We start from the raw sequence: 14824 nt of genomic DNA, 5'->3' as shown, positions 1-14824 counted from the left end.
GAAAAGATGCAGGAGCAGAGGCCCAGAGTGGAATGGCTTTGACCCAAATTCTGATTATTTACTTACAACCTTTACCTACAACTTTGAAAAAAGCACTATGTTGAGCTGTGTTTCGCTACAGGGCAGTTCTGTTCTCAGAGTGAAGAGAGAGAGAGAGAAAGAGAGATCTCTACTACTGACCCACTTGTGCCCCCGACCATACAATCCAAAACACTGGCAGATTCACAGTCATTCACTTTAACTGACTTAAAACATTAGCATGCACTGCTTTATATTGTCTGTACTGGAGTCCTTTAACATCCACCCAAATATTTCCTCACAATACATATACAGATGTATGCTGTACAAGGACTTTACACATGCAAAAACACAGTCACCCACACCTACTAGGACTGTCACATTGGTTCAAACATGAGTTAAAAAGTTCATACTCAAACTGTAACGACCTGTTTGAAGTCATAACTCACAGTCTCTACACACAACAGACTATTTGAAGAAGTTTGCCTTGTGATCCAGCAGAGGGTGCTCTAAAACTTAACTCTCAGCTTGACCTATGGCATGCCCTATTGACCTATCAGTAAACTAAGCTAGTAATGTTATGTTGTCTGCCACAAAAATGGAGGACACTTGTGAGCAAACCCATCCTGAGGGGACAATTATGACACCAAAGCATCTGAGAAGCCGTGTGTGGAAGTATATTAGGTTCTACACCATAGATGGCTGTTTGTCGACTTTGTGCAAGGCTATCTTACAATACAGCGACAAGAAATCCGCAGACTCACCTGCTAGCTTGCCACCCAAGTGAGGCAGCGGCAGCGCTCCAGACGAGAGGAGCAATGTCAAATGTACAACCTCGCCTGACTGCCTGCTATCTGGCACACTCAGTTTCAACAGGCCACGTGCCAGAAGCACATAAAAATGCTATCAGCAATAAGATAACAAGATTTATATGCAAGGGATATGCGGCCCATTGGTGCTGTTTTGGGAGAGGGGTTTCGGGATCTCATGATAGAACTGGAGCCACGATATAAAATTCCAAGTTGCACCGCAATCTCATCACACAAAGTACAACTGTGTGACACCACACTAAACTGTCTGAAATAGCCTAATGTGTATTCATCCCCCTCCTATTCATAATTAATGCCCTGAGCCTACCAACAGATCTGAAGCTGAACAGACTGATTTCTCACACTCCTTTTCAAAGACACCTTCAGAGCATCAACACTGCTCCACTAAACTCTATTGCAAATGTTCCACCCTGAACTGACTGATTCCCTCTTTAACACAACAATAATCATTTTTCTTTAGCTCTGTTTGCAACTAAACATTCTGCCTTTTCTCCTGAACTCTCCGCTGTAAGAGTGCAGGTAAGTGCGTTACATGTGTCAAGACACAAACACTTAACCCTTACACAACATATTTGGTTGCTGTGATTTCTAAATAAAACAGGATAATCTGGTTAGAAGCGGCAGCTAAATGACTAAATGCTAATTCAAAATGTAAATGTATCTCTTTGCATATTCTCCCTAGATACAAACAGTCAGCACGGTTCACACATGACTGTCACAAGAGGCCAAAACACAAGATTGCCTTCAGTACAGAGGCCTTGGCACTTGTATGCTCTGCTCAGCAACAATGTGGCCTTGATGGTAGCCACTGAAAAGATGTGAAACAAACCACCACCCCAAATTCACTTCAACAACGTGAGACAAGATGCATTCCAACAGATATGTAGACAACTGATAGTCCTGGTAATGGATTATTCTTTCCAAATCTATACTAAATGTTGATCCTTAAATCCCTGAAGTAATCTGTTTCTCCATTCAGGATGCTGGCCAAAGAGAGGAGACACTGAGCTAAGGATTGTGATTGGCCTTGTTGTGATCTCTAGCCCCTGCCCTTCAGTTCTGTCTGTTTGTCCCTCAGGGGTCAATGCAGGTCAGCTTCATCATTAATCACACATCCAGATGACTGGCACAGGCTTTGCCGATGAACTCACAGCAGGGAGAAGACCACCCTTGAATCGAAGGAGCCCGGTTCACACTGCACTGTTGAGAAGCAGCTTCTCTGCAGAAGTGTTTTTTAGCGAGACTTCACCAGCTCCAAGGGTGCTGTTCAGTAGCTGACCCTGTGCTTTGATCTCACTGTGGAGTGATAAGACAATTTTCCAAAGGGGCCAGAGCATTGTCACATGATAACTGAAAGTATCAGCACACTGAGTTGCTTGACAACAACACCACAACAAGACAGCATGTCTCTCTCTGACAGACATAAACATAATCACAACAGGTTCATGCTCAAGTACAGCACTCAAGTGTGACAACCTATACATGTACCCCAGATTTCTCACAGCACACTGAAATCATTCCTGCACAATCAGCTGTTCATTCCCAGTCGGAAACACACACATTCTTCCACACTAAGCATCTCATGATATATTTAGACCAATGACAACTGCACAGCACATCTGCCTTTCCTTTCATTCCCTGTGGCATGCTGGAAGCAGCACATGACATCTATGAACACTATCACACACATGTCCTCTCTCTCTCTGTTCGTCTCACATGTTGTCATGACCTGAAGACAGTTACCAGAGCGAAAATCACACATACACTCGCCATCGTCCTCAAAATCAGCCTTCGCTCTAATGAGAAAGGAGGGAACAGAGGAAAAGCGGAGCCTTACCGGTGAGAGCCCGACCACAGGAGACACCAGGGTACGGAGGAGAGAGAAATGTGTCTACCCAACGAAAAACCCAACAAGAGCCGCCTCCCCGTGCTCCGCCACCAAATCAATTTCACACTCTCTCACCTCCCCGCCACTGTGATGTCACTCATTCATCCGTTTCTCCGTAGCCATGGCAACTCTGCCGCTTGGACCTGTTCATTCTTCTACGTCTGCCTTTCTTTCTCTCTGTCTATGTCCCTCCCCCTCTCCAGACCCCAGTGAAGCCAGCCCACTTACTCCATCTGAGGGGTACAGTTACACCCCAAGCCTCACTTGCATCCACCCCCTTTCTTCTCCTTTATTACACTGCCGGGCTGGTGTAAAAAACGAGTAGGAGGGTACAAAACACAAAAAGGGGAGGCGTCCCAGATTCACCTCATGTAGCATACACGCCCTGAGGGAGTTTGTGGTCAAACAAACATACTTTTTTCAAGGCGACCCATAAAGACAGAAATGGCAAAGAGAACTGTCAGATGAGGGAGACACAACAGAGCCTGATAAGGGTTGCCTGGAAGTCTCTCGTTTGGACGTGAGGCAGCTGTCTTATTTGCACACAGACATACAGAAAAACACAACATGTAATGCAGCCTAAATGCTGATGCATAGATGTGTTTGTAACTCCCCAATGCACTCACACATAAAACCAAACACTCGGCCCTGCAGTGCACTGTGAGGTGATGAATAGTTAATGACCACCACCGTCATTATTAAGGTGCCCCTCTGCTAATAATCCCCATGTTGACCTTGGAAAGGCGTGGGGGAAAACATGGTCATTGAGAGACAAATCAAACAAAGACACACACTTACACACACCATCACCCTGTCTGAAGCCTTCTCCTTTATTCAAGCACGAGCTGCCTTCTTCCTCAGTCCACATTTCTTCTCCGAGTAAGCCCGCACAACCATCACAGGCTCAAGATGTTGATGACGGCCTCACCTCAACCATTTCACCCTGCACACTCACCACTCACGATCCCGCTGTTTTCATATTTTAATTCTCCAATATGTATCTCAACCACACACACAGAGAGGAACAGATCAAAAACGGAGACAAAGACACATGGGGTTAAAAAAAAATTTAAAAATCTTCTTGTCAGACATTATCTGAGGACACAGTAGTCTGCAGTGAAACAAAAGACACAGAGGCAGAGCCACAAAAAGTAATTAAGCAGTGACCAAGTAAATAAAGAAGCCCCAGAGGAAGACAGAAAGAGCTGAGGGTATGTCTGAAATAAGGGGGATCTCCTTTCTCCCCTATCGCTTCCCGCATCATCTGGTTTTTAATTAGCTTTGCCTGCTGCTCTTCTGGAAAATCTTTCCATCTGTCTGCACCAATCCCTCGCTTGACATTGTTAATCTCACAGTTACTTCTCACATAATTAATGGTTAGTCTTACCCTGAGATAGGTCTGGCTGTACTAGTCTTACCCTACCACTAATTATGTACAAGTTTTCAGTCAACTGATGTATCCTGACATCATAAACTACAGGGAGTGGTTGCCTAATAAAAGTTTGTATTTTTTTTAATCTCTATTATTTCATCACTATTAGAGCTGAAAACCTCATTTTGGACAGTCAAGCAGCTTAGCCACATACACTGTACATATAGTCGACATTATGGATTACTAACTTATGCTGTTTGAGTCACAGCTAGTTTAAGTCAGTCCCTTGAGGCAGAGGCTCGTTAGATTATTTATGTCCGCATAAGGCTAACGCTAACGTCAAGTCAGTAAAAATCCACTGCATAGATAATATTGCGCCACACTCTCTGTTAAAATCGAAACTCAAACCAATGCAATCATTTTAAACCATAATAATTATTCTGACCTTATCATTGAACAGCGGTTACGTTCCCCTTGTCCTTCTCATAGTAGAGGAGTTTGGCCAACTAGCATCAATTAGCATCTAACTAGCAACTAAGTGACGCAGAGTGTTTGCATTGTCGTGATGCAGTTGGTTTACCTCTGCCACAGTTAAAACTTTCAGACCTGTAGGGTGCTTTCTTGTAGCCAGTAATACTCCCATTCAAAGATATGAACTTAAAAACTGTCATGCCTAATTTTACCTCTTCTTCCCCACTCTTGTGTGTCTGTCCCATTGCAGTATCGTTACCGTAAAGTAATGCGTTAATTTGGGAACAGGTTGGGTAAGGCGTCGGCCCACCAGAGCACGTGAACTAAATGGACAAGAGGATAAACTGATAAACTTTTTTAAAGTTAATATAATAACCTATGGTACTGCAGCTGAAATCTCTTTTTTGTGCGTTCTCAGAAACTAAATAGGTCAAATGTAATTAATTTAATTAATTATTTTATTAATTTACAAATCTGAAATTGTTATTAACTTGTCCGGGACAGTCCATGTTTGACAAGTCTTAAAATGTAGCTGTTATTGATATGGACCTGGTCCAATGTGGTCTAGATGGGGGAAAAGCAGGGAAACCATCCTCTCTTGCTTTGATAAATGAAATAAAGTTGTCACAGATTTGAAGTTGAGGGGGAGGTTTTAAATATATGTAAAATATAGATATAATATATATATATATATAGTATACACTCTTTCACAACAGTAAGAGGTGCAAAAGACAGAGTTTGCTCAGTACTATAACTTAAGTTTCCCTTAAGTTTCTCCTTAGCTGTGAACCTGAAGCTAACTTTAACATTCCTGTAACTAACTTTTACATTAGCAATAGTAACAATAGTAGCTTGGTGAGGTTAGCCAACCTTTCTCTGAAAGTTACACAGCTACAAATTTTTGGCTGTCAGATGATCTGGCACAGGCTATGGTATCTTTATTTTTGTTTTATTAGGGCTACTTTGCTTATGTTACACACCCCCAATTCTTTCTTCAACGAATTGCAATACAGTCTGTAGATCCTTAACAGTAAAATCTTAAATACAGATAAAGACGATATGCTATTGATTTGTCTTAAATGTTAATCAATATCTTACTTATCTGATGTTTAAATTGAATAATAGTCTGCAGCTCTGCATACCCACTCGTCAGTAATAGTCTGCACAGAAAGAAAATGAGTGTGTTTGGACATGTTGGAAGCTTTGACCTTCATTTTTCACAATTAACAGCATAATGTGCCTCTCATCAGTTCAGTCTGTCTGTGACTATGTTGGACTGCTAATACTCATACAGAAATATGTCATGCTGTTCTTAAATCTATAAGCACTGCACCAGTACAGTATGTGCCCTTGAAGTTATCACACTTTACTCTGACACCTCTTTATTGCATTCATCTTCATCTCATCCCCCAGTCACACAGGTAAGTCTGTGGTTATGGCTCCAGCTGCAAGCTAAACTCCCTCTTCCCTGGTTTAAGGTCAATTGGTAAATGTAAGAAGGATCAAAAGAGGTGGAGGTAAGTACAGAGAAAAAGAGACAGGAGAAGTTCAGGGATGAGTGAGTGTTAAATCTTGGAATTGAGGTCCATCAGGGGAATGAAAAATTCACACATACATAGAATTCGAACATACACACCTGAGGGAGGGACCTGTAATCCAAAGCCGAAGCAATTCCCATCACAGTATATATAGCCTGAATTGTTGCTTCAACTAGACATTATTCTTCTCTTCAGATCTCTTATCCACACTTAGAGAAATGAACAGAGAATACAAGACTAACTTTAAGTCCTTTAGTGCTCCTTCCTCCGTATGTTCTCTGTCTATTCTCCTCTCACATTATCACCTTCAATCCTCTCTCTCTACCGTCACTGTGTTCCACCATCAACATATCCTCTGTCTCTCTCATGCCCACTGTTATAAACTACAGTTTGACAGAGATCCACAGAATATCAGCATGATAGTAAGTGGGAGTGTATCATAGTGTTTTCAGAGGGGAGCATCATGCCCCATTAAGTATTGACCTAATTTGATTATGGGTTGAATGTGAGAGATGACATGTTTGGAATCAGGCGCACAAACATCACAGCCAGACATTATCTTTCATCTCAGTGTAAAATCCCCCCACGGCTTCTCAGTCAGATCAAAGCAGAGTTTTTAAAGGGAATACTTAACCAATGCTGTTCAAATCATTAACACGGCTCTGCAGCTGGGCTCCTACTCAGCACTCTAATATACGCTACATTGTCTAGCTGCAAGCAAGACAACCTGGTAGGTGGACAAGTGTTTGTTTGCAAGGGGGAGGTGTCGTGTGTGTGTGTGCGTGTGTGCGTGCGTGTGTGCGTGCGTGCGTGCGTGCGTGTGTGTGTGTTAGAGGCTTGATAGAGATGGGAGCAGTGAAGCGGCTACATGTCATGCACCTGCCCTCATACACATTCCAGAAAGAGGAGAGAACCAGCTGCTTCCTGAGATACTCTCTCGGCCCCTCTTTTCTATCTTTTCTTCTATCTCGCCTCTCGCTGAGAAGGACCTCTACCATCTTCCGCTGTCACCATCCTTTCCATGTCACACAATCTAGTCATTTCAGCTCCCACTCCTACACACTAAATTACCCTCATAACGTTCAAGTGCCGCAAAATATGGGCTGCTCTTTTTTTTTTCTTTTAACAAGTGTAAATTCCAGTACTGCCCACTTCACCTAGATTTTTTTTTTTTTTTACCACCCCATCTACAAATAAAATTCAGCTCTGCCATTTCAGTTCAGGGTCCAAACAGGTGAGAGGCAATACATGTTCATACACACACACAAATGTAGCAGAGTCAAGTCCTGGCAAGCCCAGACACTGACCCTGACATCGATGTCCCTTACTGACATCATGTCCAATGATAGCCCTGGAAGGGAAACAAAGTCTGCAAGGCTGCCAGTCACATGCCAGTGGCAGCAAGCCTGCATTAGTATGAGGAAGTCTTCTATAGAAAGATGAGGTCACTTTGGGAGCAGCCCCCCCCCCCCCCCCCCTCTGACAAAGACTATCATATTGGTCAATCTTTGTATGCACCTGTTTAGTACTGAACCCATGTGGACAGCTCTGCTTTGATGATATTGTTTCATCAGATGGGGAAAATCTCAGACCAAAGGTTTTGGATTTAATCTTAGCCTGCTGGAAGTGTTCCACGCCCAAATAACATGTTGTTGCTGCTGCTGCCAGCAGTGCTTCCCACCACCTGTCATTAGCTTTAGCTGCTGTTTGAGTCGACCAACTGTCCAGTCCCATGGGCCTCACTTATAAGAATAGTCTGGGATTTCATTTTCGCATCTCAAAATCACTCTTCAACTCATGCCGACGCCAGAGATACATATACAGGAAGAAGAGTTTTCATTTTGAGTTCCACTTAAGCTCATACTTCCAGCATTGGACATGATCAACTGACTGTAACAGCAAAAAAAATCTCTGAAGCAGATTACTCAATACAACTTTAATTTCACAATTTAAGTAATTAAATTATCTTCTAAACATTTTCTTTAAGTATCCACTGATTTTATGCATTTGTTGAAAAAAATTGTATGAAGCCTCAGATGGACAGAAACCGCCTTAATCCCATCCCACCCCCACTTCTGTCTACGCAGTCAGCTGTCTGTTCTCTGACGTCAGGCACATGAAATGCATCTATCTACTCTGTGTCTGTGTGTACATGTGCTTGTGTACTGGTGGGTGGGGGGTGAGTTGGGTTGTCTGTCTGAGGAGCTGGAAATCCAGTAAGCATGGTAACCGGCTAGTCCCGTCTAAGAATAGATCAACTGGTTGACAGACCAAGGGTTAGACATAAGAAATGTAGACAAAGGCGGCCAATAGGAGGCCCACAGTCAGACGTGTTAGCAAACAGGAATTTCTCTCCAGCTTGACTTGACTGATCAGAGAGCAGACAGAAATATTCAAGTGAACAGGTGGTGGCAGTATTTTCTAGTTTTAACTTTCTGAATATTGTGCAGCCATGACTTTCACAACCACAGAAAATGTCCTCACAGACCTCTGCGAATACGTATTGCCCTCTTTAATCATGCATAAAAGGTGTCATTTAAATCTTGCCAAAGCCACGGGGCTTCAGCATCGCAACACAGCTGGTGGGCTGCTTTACATGAGTGAAACGGTGGGGGGGGGGGCTGTATATTCCTTGAACACCTCTGGAGTTCTGACAGCAGCAGATCCATCAAAAACCTTCCTTGTGGGGATAAGTCTTTGCACAGCCATCCCATCCTCCCCCTTCATCCCGCTCTTCGTCATCATCCACTCTTGCTCATAAATCAACCCATAATTATCAGGGAGGGTGGTGACTAAGTCTTGAGACCATGTGGCTCAACAGCTGACCACAGCACAGGGGACTGGGCTGCGTCCTGACACAGACCGTCAGACTACAGTTTTCAGACATTTGTTTCTTGCCAGTTACACCCAAAGACCAATGCACTCATAGTCATACAGTATTATAAAGTATAGAAGAAGGAGAAGAAACAAAAGAGAGTGGAATGCATCTGCTGGAAAATGGCGTGTGGTGGAGATAAAGAGAGAGTGATACCTCCATGCTGCCAGACAGAGGCCCACAATCTGGCTGAGTAAGAGGACAGATGGGTGTATCACACACACACACACACACACACACACACACACACACACACACACACACACACACACACACACTCACACACATCTTGCTAAAGGGATGGAGGTGGGGGGTGATTGAAAGGGCTGTTCCTTCCTATACATCAGTTTACCATGATTGATTTTTTACACAGTGTTTAACACACCAACAACTTCAACCCACATGAACTCACTTCTCACACACACACACACACACACACACACACACACACACACACACACACACACACACACAAACACACTAGGGTGTGTAGACTCTGAGCCGTCTGAAAGAGCCCATCTGTGAGCCCCTATGAAACAAAAGCAGAGTTTTGTGGGGTGACATATCCAGAGTTATGTTCTACATTCTGTCACATTAGCTTTACAGAGTACAAAATGTGTTCTTCTCTCTGTCTCTTCTCTGCTTTTTATGTCTGCCCACCACTATGCTCTGTTTTTTGTCTCTAATTCCCTCCCTTATGTCTTCTGTCTCTACCTCTCCTGCTTTTTGACTCTTCCTCTATCTCACTTTCTCTAAATAATGAGACACAGGCAGACACTGTGCACATCACACCACCACACGGCGTTTGGGTGAAAGTTGCCCAAGGTCCTCTGAAACTGGGACGATTCCCAACTGACATCCAGTAGCCCAAGGGCTTTTTGGATGGGTGCATGTTTGTGTGTGCAGTGAACAAGCCAACAAACCTGTTTCCCTTTTGCTGCGCTGCCAGCCGGCACACATGCAACATCTCAGGGCAAACAACAGCATGCAAGAAGGGAAAAAAGGGGAAAGAAACAAAGGGCATTCTACGGGCAGTGAACAAAGATAATGCCATTTAAGAAAAAGAAATAGTCCTTGGAAAATATATAAACCTTAATGAATACAGACAGAAAAAAGACTTTTGACTTTTTTGTGAGATGTTTACTTATGGAAATGAATCAATGCAAAGGATAAAGCATTCAAAATCATAGTGAGAACAAACTGACAGTGGCCCAACAGTGTGTCATCGGGCCTTCTGTGACCAGAACTCACAGAGTAACTCACACATAGCAACAGCGAACAACAGAGAAAACACACAGACAAAAAGGAGACAAGTGGCATCGTACCTCACTGTAACATTCCCCCGTAGGTCTTGATGCTTTCTTTCCAGCTAAGAAATAAAATCCAGAGACAATCTGGTCTCAGCTGCAAAGGCTTGAAACACTTACAGAGAGACACAAGAGAGGAATCAGCTCCCAGCTCCCACTACATCTACACCCATAGGCAAAAATCCACCACTGACATCCCATCAGACAGAGAGAGAGAGAGAGGGGGAGAAAAAGAGAGAGAGGGGAGTGTGCCAATTTGGCTGAATGAAGGGGGAGCAGTTGAAAGGGAGAGCAAGCATGAGTCAGTTAGAGAGAAAGGAGAGAGAGAGAGAGATTTAGGAGTTTGTCAGCGAGTAAGGGTGCGCGTTTGTGTGAGAAAGAAGTAGAAAGAGAGTGAGATGGGAGTTTAAATCTCTAATTACAACTGCTTATCACAAGCCCATAAGCAGCTGGTGGGAATGATTGACACAGGACTCCATGTACACACTCTGTTGCGCCTGAATGTGTGCATGTGTGCACGCTCTGCATTAGTGTTAGGGGGAGGAGAAGCAAACACTCCAACAATGGACCAAAAGCGAAACCAGAGAGTGAAAACTGGTGGACAAAAAAAAAGCAAAACACAGCAGATGTGCCGAGCAGCTCCTGTCTACTACATGCCTCCTCTCTCCTTTCCTCGCATCCCCTTAACTCCTTCCTTCACCCCACCTCTGCAACTGTTTCTCCTCCTCTGTTGGTGCTCTTTAACTCTATTCTTCATCAGCATGACAAAGACTGGCTGGTGTATGAAAACAGAGAGAGACATAGAGACGGACAGACGGAGATGTATGATATTATAGTGACATACACTGCTGCTCATTAAGTTGGAATAAAATATTTTTTACCTCTTTCCATGAAATGATTGTGACAATGTGATTTATTTCATTTCACCTGAGTAACTGGGACACATAATGTAATCATTGCACCTGGTCAAAAGTGATTACTGATGCATTTAAATAGGAATAAACAGAAGATTGTGTCTGAAAACAAAATTATTCCAACTTTATGGGCAACAGTGGATAATACTTCACATCTGGTTTGTTTTTCATGACCAATTTTTTTTTTTAACTTTCAGTCATGCTTGCGGCACAGCTCTAGGAATGGCAATGTCTATGTTGCTGATGTTCAGACTGAAATAACTTGAATGGATTGTCATGAAATGTTGCACAGACATTCATGGTCATCAGAGGATGAACCCTACTCACTTTGTTGACTTTTCCTCCAGTGCCAGCATGGGATCAACGTGTTTGATTTTTGAATAAATTGTACAGCTATTTGATGAATTGCTGTGAAAATTTGAACAGACATTCTTGGTCCCCAGAGGATGAACCTGGCTGATTTTTGGTGTGCCCTTTTACTTCTCATCTATATCCACCAGCAGGTCAGCGTGTTCACTGATCCACTGAAGTTTCTCTACATCTACTTGATGGATTAGCACAACATTTTGTACAGGCACTGATGGTTCCAAGACGATGATGAAACTACTGGTTGGATTGTCATAAAATTTAGCAGAGATTTCCATGTTCCTCTGGGCATTTCCTCTAGCACCATCATAACTGTTAGGGTAAGGGTTATCATAATTTCTATTTATCCAATACTTTATGAATAAATACCTGTTGAAATATTCCCATCGACCTCAGCTGTACTTTGTGTTTAGTACTAAAAAGCAGATGTTAGAATGCTAACAATCTAAACTAAGATGGTGAATATGTTAATGATTATATTTGCTGAGCAGATGTAGCTTGCTCGCATTGTAAACCTGTCAGCATGCTGATTTTAGCATTCAGCTCAAAACACAGCTGCGGTTAAATAAAGCCTCACAGAGCTGCAATTTTGTTCAAATAGACATATTAAACAAATAAATAACACAGAACATGTTTTAGCACAACACAAAAACAAACCTAGACAAATATTGCTGCTTCTGTGAGCGTTCCTGCCAAAAAGAGCCATTATGCGGAGCACAGAGTGTGAGTCTGGAGATGGAGTGGGGGTGGGTGGGGTGGGGGGTATCAGAGTCGTGGCAAACCAAAATCCTTCTCTCCTCTCATCCATTTGATGTTTTTCCTCTCCTCTGTAATAGGCTGATGTCCTTGAGAAAAAGCACAGGAAAAAAAAGAAGCAAGATTTATCAGATTCAGCTTTTAAATCTGCTCTTACTTTTCTTGCACACATGCAGATTGCACGACTGGCGCTTCGTCGTGGTTTGATTCCAGGCAGAGGCAGAACCATATGAATTATAGATCAGCTTACATTCCAACAGATCCTATGTACTCCGCAGGGGGGAAAACTAAACCTGTTCAAATATTGGTGTTAAAAACAAACAACACCTCTCATTCTGCTGGGTCAGTAACATTTTTCAGATCAGAAACAATTAGTGTCTCCTCAAGCTGAATTGATTAAGAATCTACAGCATGGCAAGCACAGAACATGGTGTTTAGAATTTAGAGTAACGGATGCCACAATCCAGTTTGTTGATAAACCAAATCCTCACTTAAATGAGAAATCCGCACAGTGCTGCTGCCAGTTCAGCTTGAGGGCTCTGGATCAGCCTGATTACTTTGGGCTGACTGCAGCAGATCAAAGTAATCCCCAAATACTAGAGAAGTACATGGAGCAACTGTGTAGTACACTGAGGCACATGTGGGTGCTGTACATTTTGCTAGCGTTTAGTGTACATGAAGGTGCATATGTGTGTATAGGGCGGATGTGCAAATGTGTGTCAGTCTGCAGAAGCTGCAGCACATGTTGCAGTGTGTTTGTGGTGGTTTGCTGCAGAAACAGAGCATGCTGGGTTTTATAATCAGGATTCAGGGTTCACCTTTAGCCCCTGTCATCAGTCAGACCTGCCCTAAAGCTCACAAACAGGGAGAGAGGGAGGAGGGAGGAAATGAAAGGACAGCTGGGGACAAATGATGCAGCCTGAAAAATGAGAGAGAAAGAAAGAGACAGAGTCTAGGACAGCGTTTCCCAACCAGTGGTACTTGTACCCTGGGGGGAACCTCTGCAGTTGCTATGGGGTATGTGGAATGATTGTAGAGTAGCTCAACTCATTTGAAATTATGATTATATTAATATATATCAACTGCACCTCAAATAAACACTTGGCCAAACCACAAACATTGACAGTTCAATTGTATCAAAACATTATTATAACAATATCCACTTTTTTATATGATTAATGAACACATTTGGAACAGGATGGGTGGTGTCATGGAAGGTGGTACTTGAGGTCATTTGATGGGGCTGTGGGGCCACATCTGCTCTAAAGCACTGGAACTGATTATTCCATGAAATTTACCCCTTTACACTGCAAGAAAAAAAAAATCAGCATATCATGTAATGTTGAGAAATGTACTTATATGAAAAAAAACTTAATATAAGGTTATTCTTATTTCTTGCAGATATTAATAGCTATTGAAAAATAAACAAAAATAAAATAAAATAGAAAAAAATGCATTTTCCAGTGGGTTTTTTTTTAAGACGATTCTGATTCTGTAAATAAGACGAGTAAGTGTAGGATCTGCTAAGCGTGGCGATTACTTTTCAGACTCGATTCTTATCATGTGCTAAAAAATGACTAGCAACATGTATGAGTGTGTGAACGATACACAGCATGCCAGCATGTGTACACAGCAGGTCTCATTTCCTGATTCTCCAGTCAGATGCTGGTTTCTCTTTTGAGAGCCGAGCCCACAATGACATCAGCTTCCGCCGCCACACCAGCCGTCACTATGGCACCACACAAAGACATTTCTGACCCAGAGGGAGGGGGAGCATCATGCTTGACACATTTATAGGAGAGGTCTGTGCTCTACCAAGCCTCTTCTCTTATACCCTCCTCCTCCTCCTCCTCCTCCTCCTTCGTCTTCTTTTTCTCGTTTTGTGTTTGTACAGCCGCCTGCTCTGTTTACCAGATCATCAAAGAGCTTCTCTGACTTCTATGGCTGTAGTACCCTGGTTCTGGCCTCCTCTCCTTATGTGTTTTAGCTTCATAGCCTCTCTCTTCTCTTCCGCTCACTCTTCCACTAATGGCTACTTCTATCCATTAAGTCCATTTGAAATCTTTCTTTCCAAGAGTTCTATTTCAGACTTTCTTCCTCCCTCCTCCCCCTCTTCTGGTCTCTCTTCTTGTCAAATGGAGCCATGACTCCGAGGGCAAAATGCCTAGAGAAGAAGTGACCACCCACTGGGCTTTGTCTAACTCTTTGCCCCAGCAGACAGAAGGCCTGTGTGTGTGAGAGAGAGTTGCACAGAGAGGGAGAAACAGACGGGACAGAGCATGGCAGGTAGTGAAGAGCACCAATGCAAAAAATATTCATTTTCTTCAAAATGAACAAGTTAAATTAAAATACTGATTAAAATAATGTCATAGTTAACTTAAACATGCTACTGAAAAAGAAGTATGTCACCATTTCAAAGAGGTCTATGGCTGAATTATGGTTCATTCTTCACTAGTAATTTTGATTTGAATATTAATTGTAGTTAGGAG

The sequence above is a fragment of the Seriola dumerili genome, unplaced genomic scaffold (genome assembly GCF_002260705.1).
Source record: "Seriola dumerili isolate Sdu_G_001 unplaced genomic scaffold, Sdu_1.0 BDQW01000052.1, whole genome shotgun sequence".
Classification (NCBI taxonomy): domain Eukaryota; kingdom Metazoa; phylum Chordata; class Actinopteri; order Carangiformes; family Carangidae; genus Seriola; species Seriola dumerili.
This window is presented reverse-complemented; position numbering follows the sequence as displayed.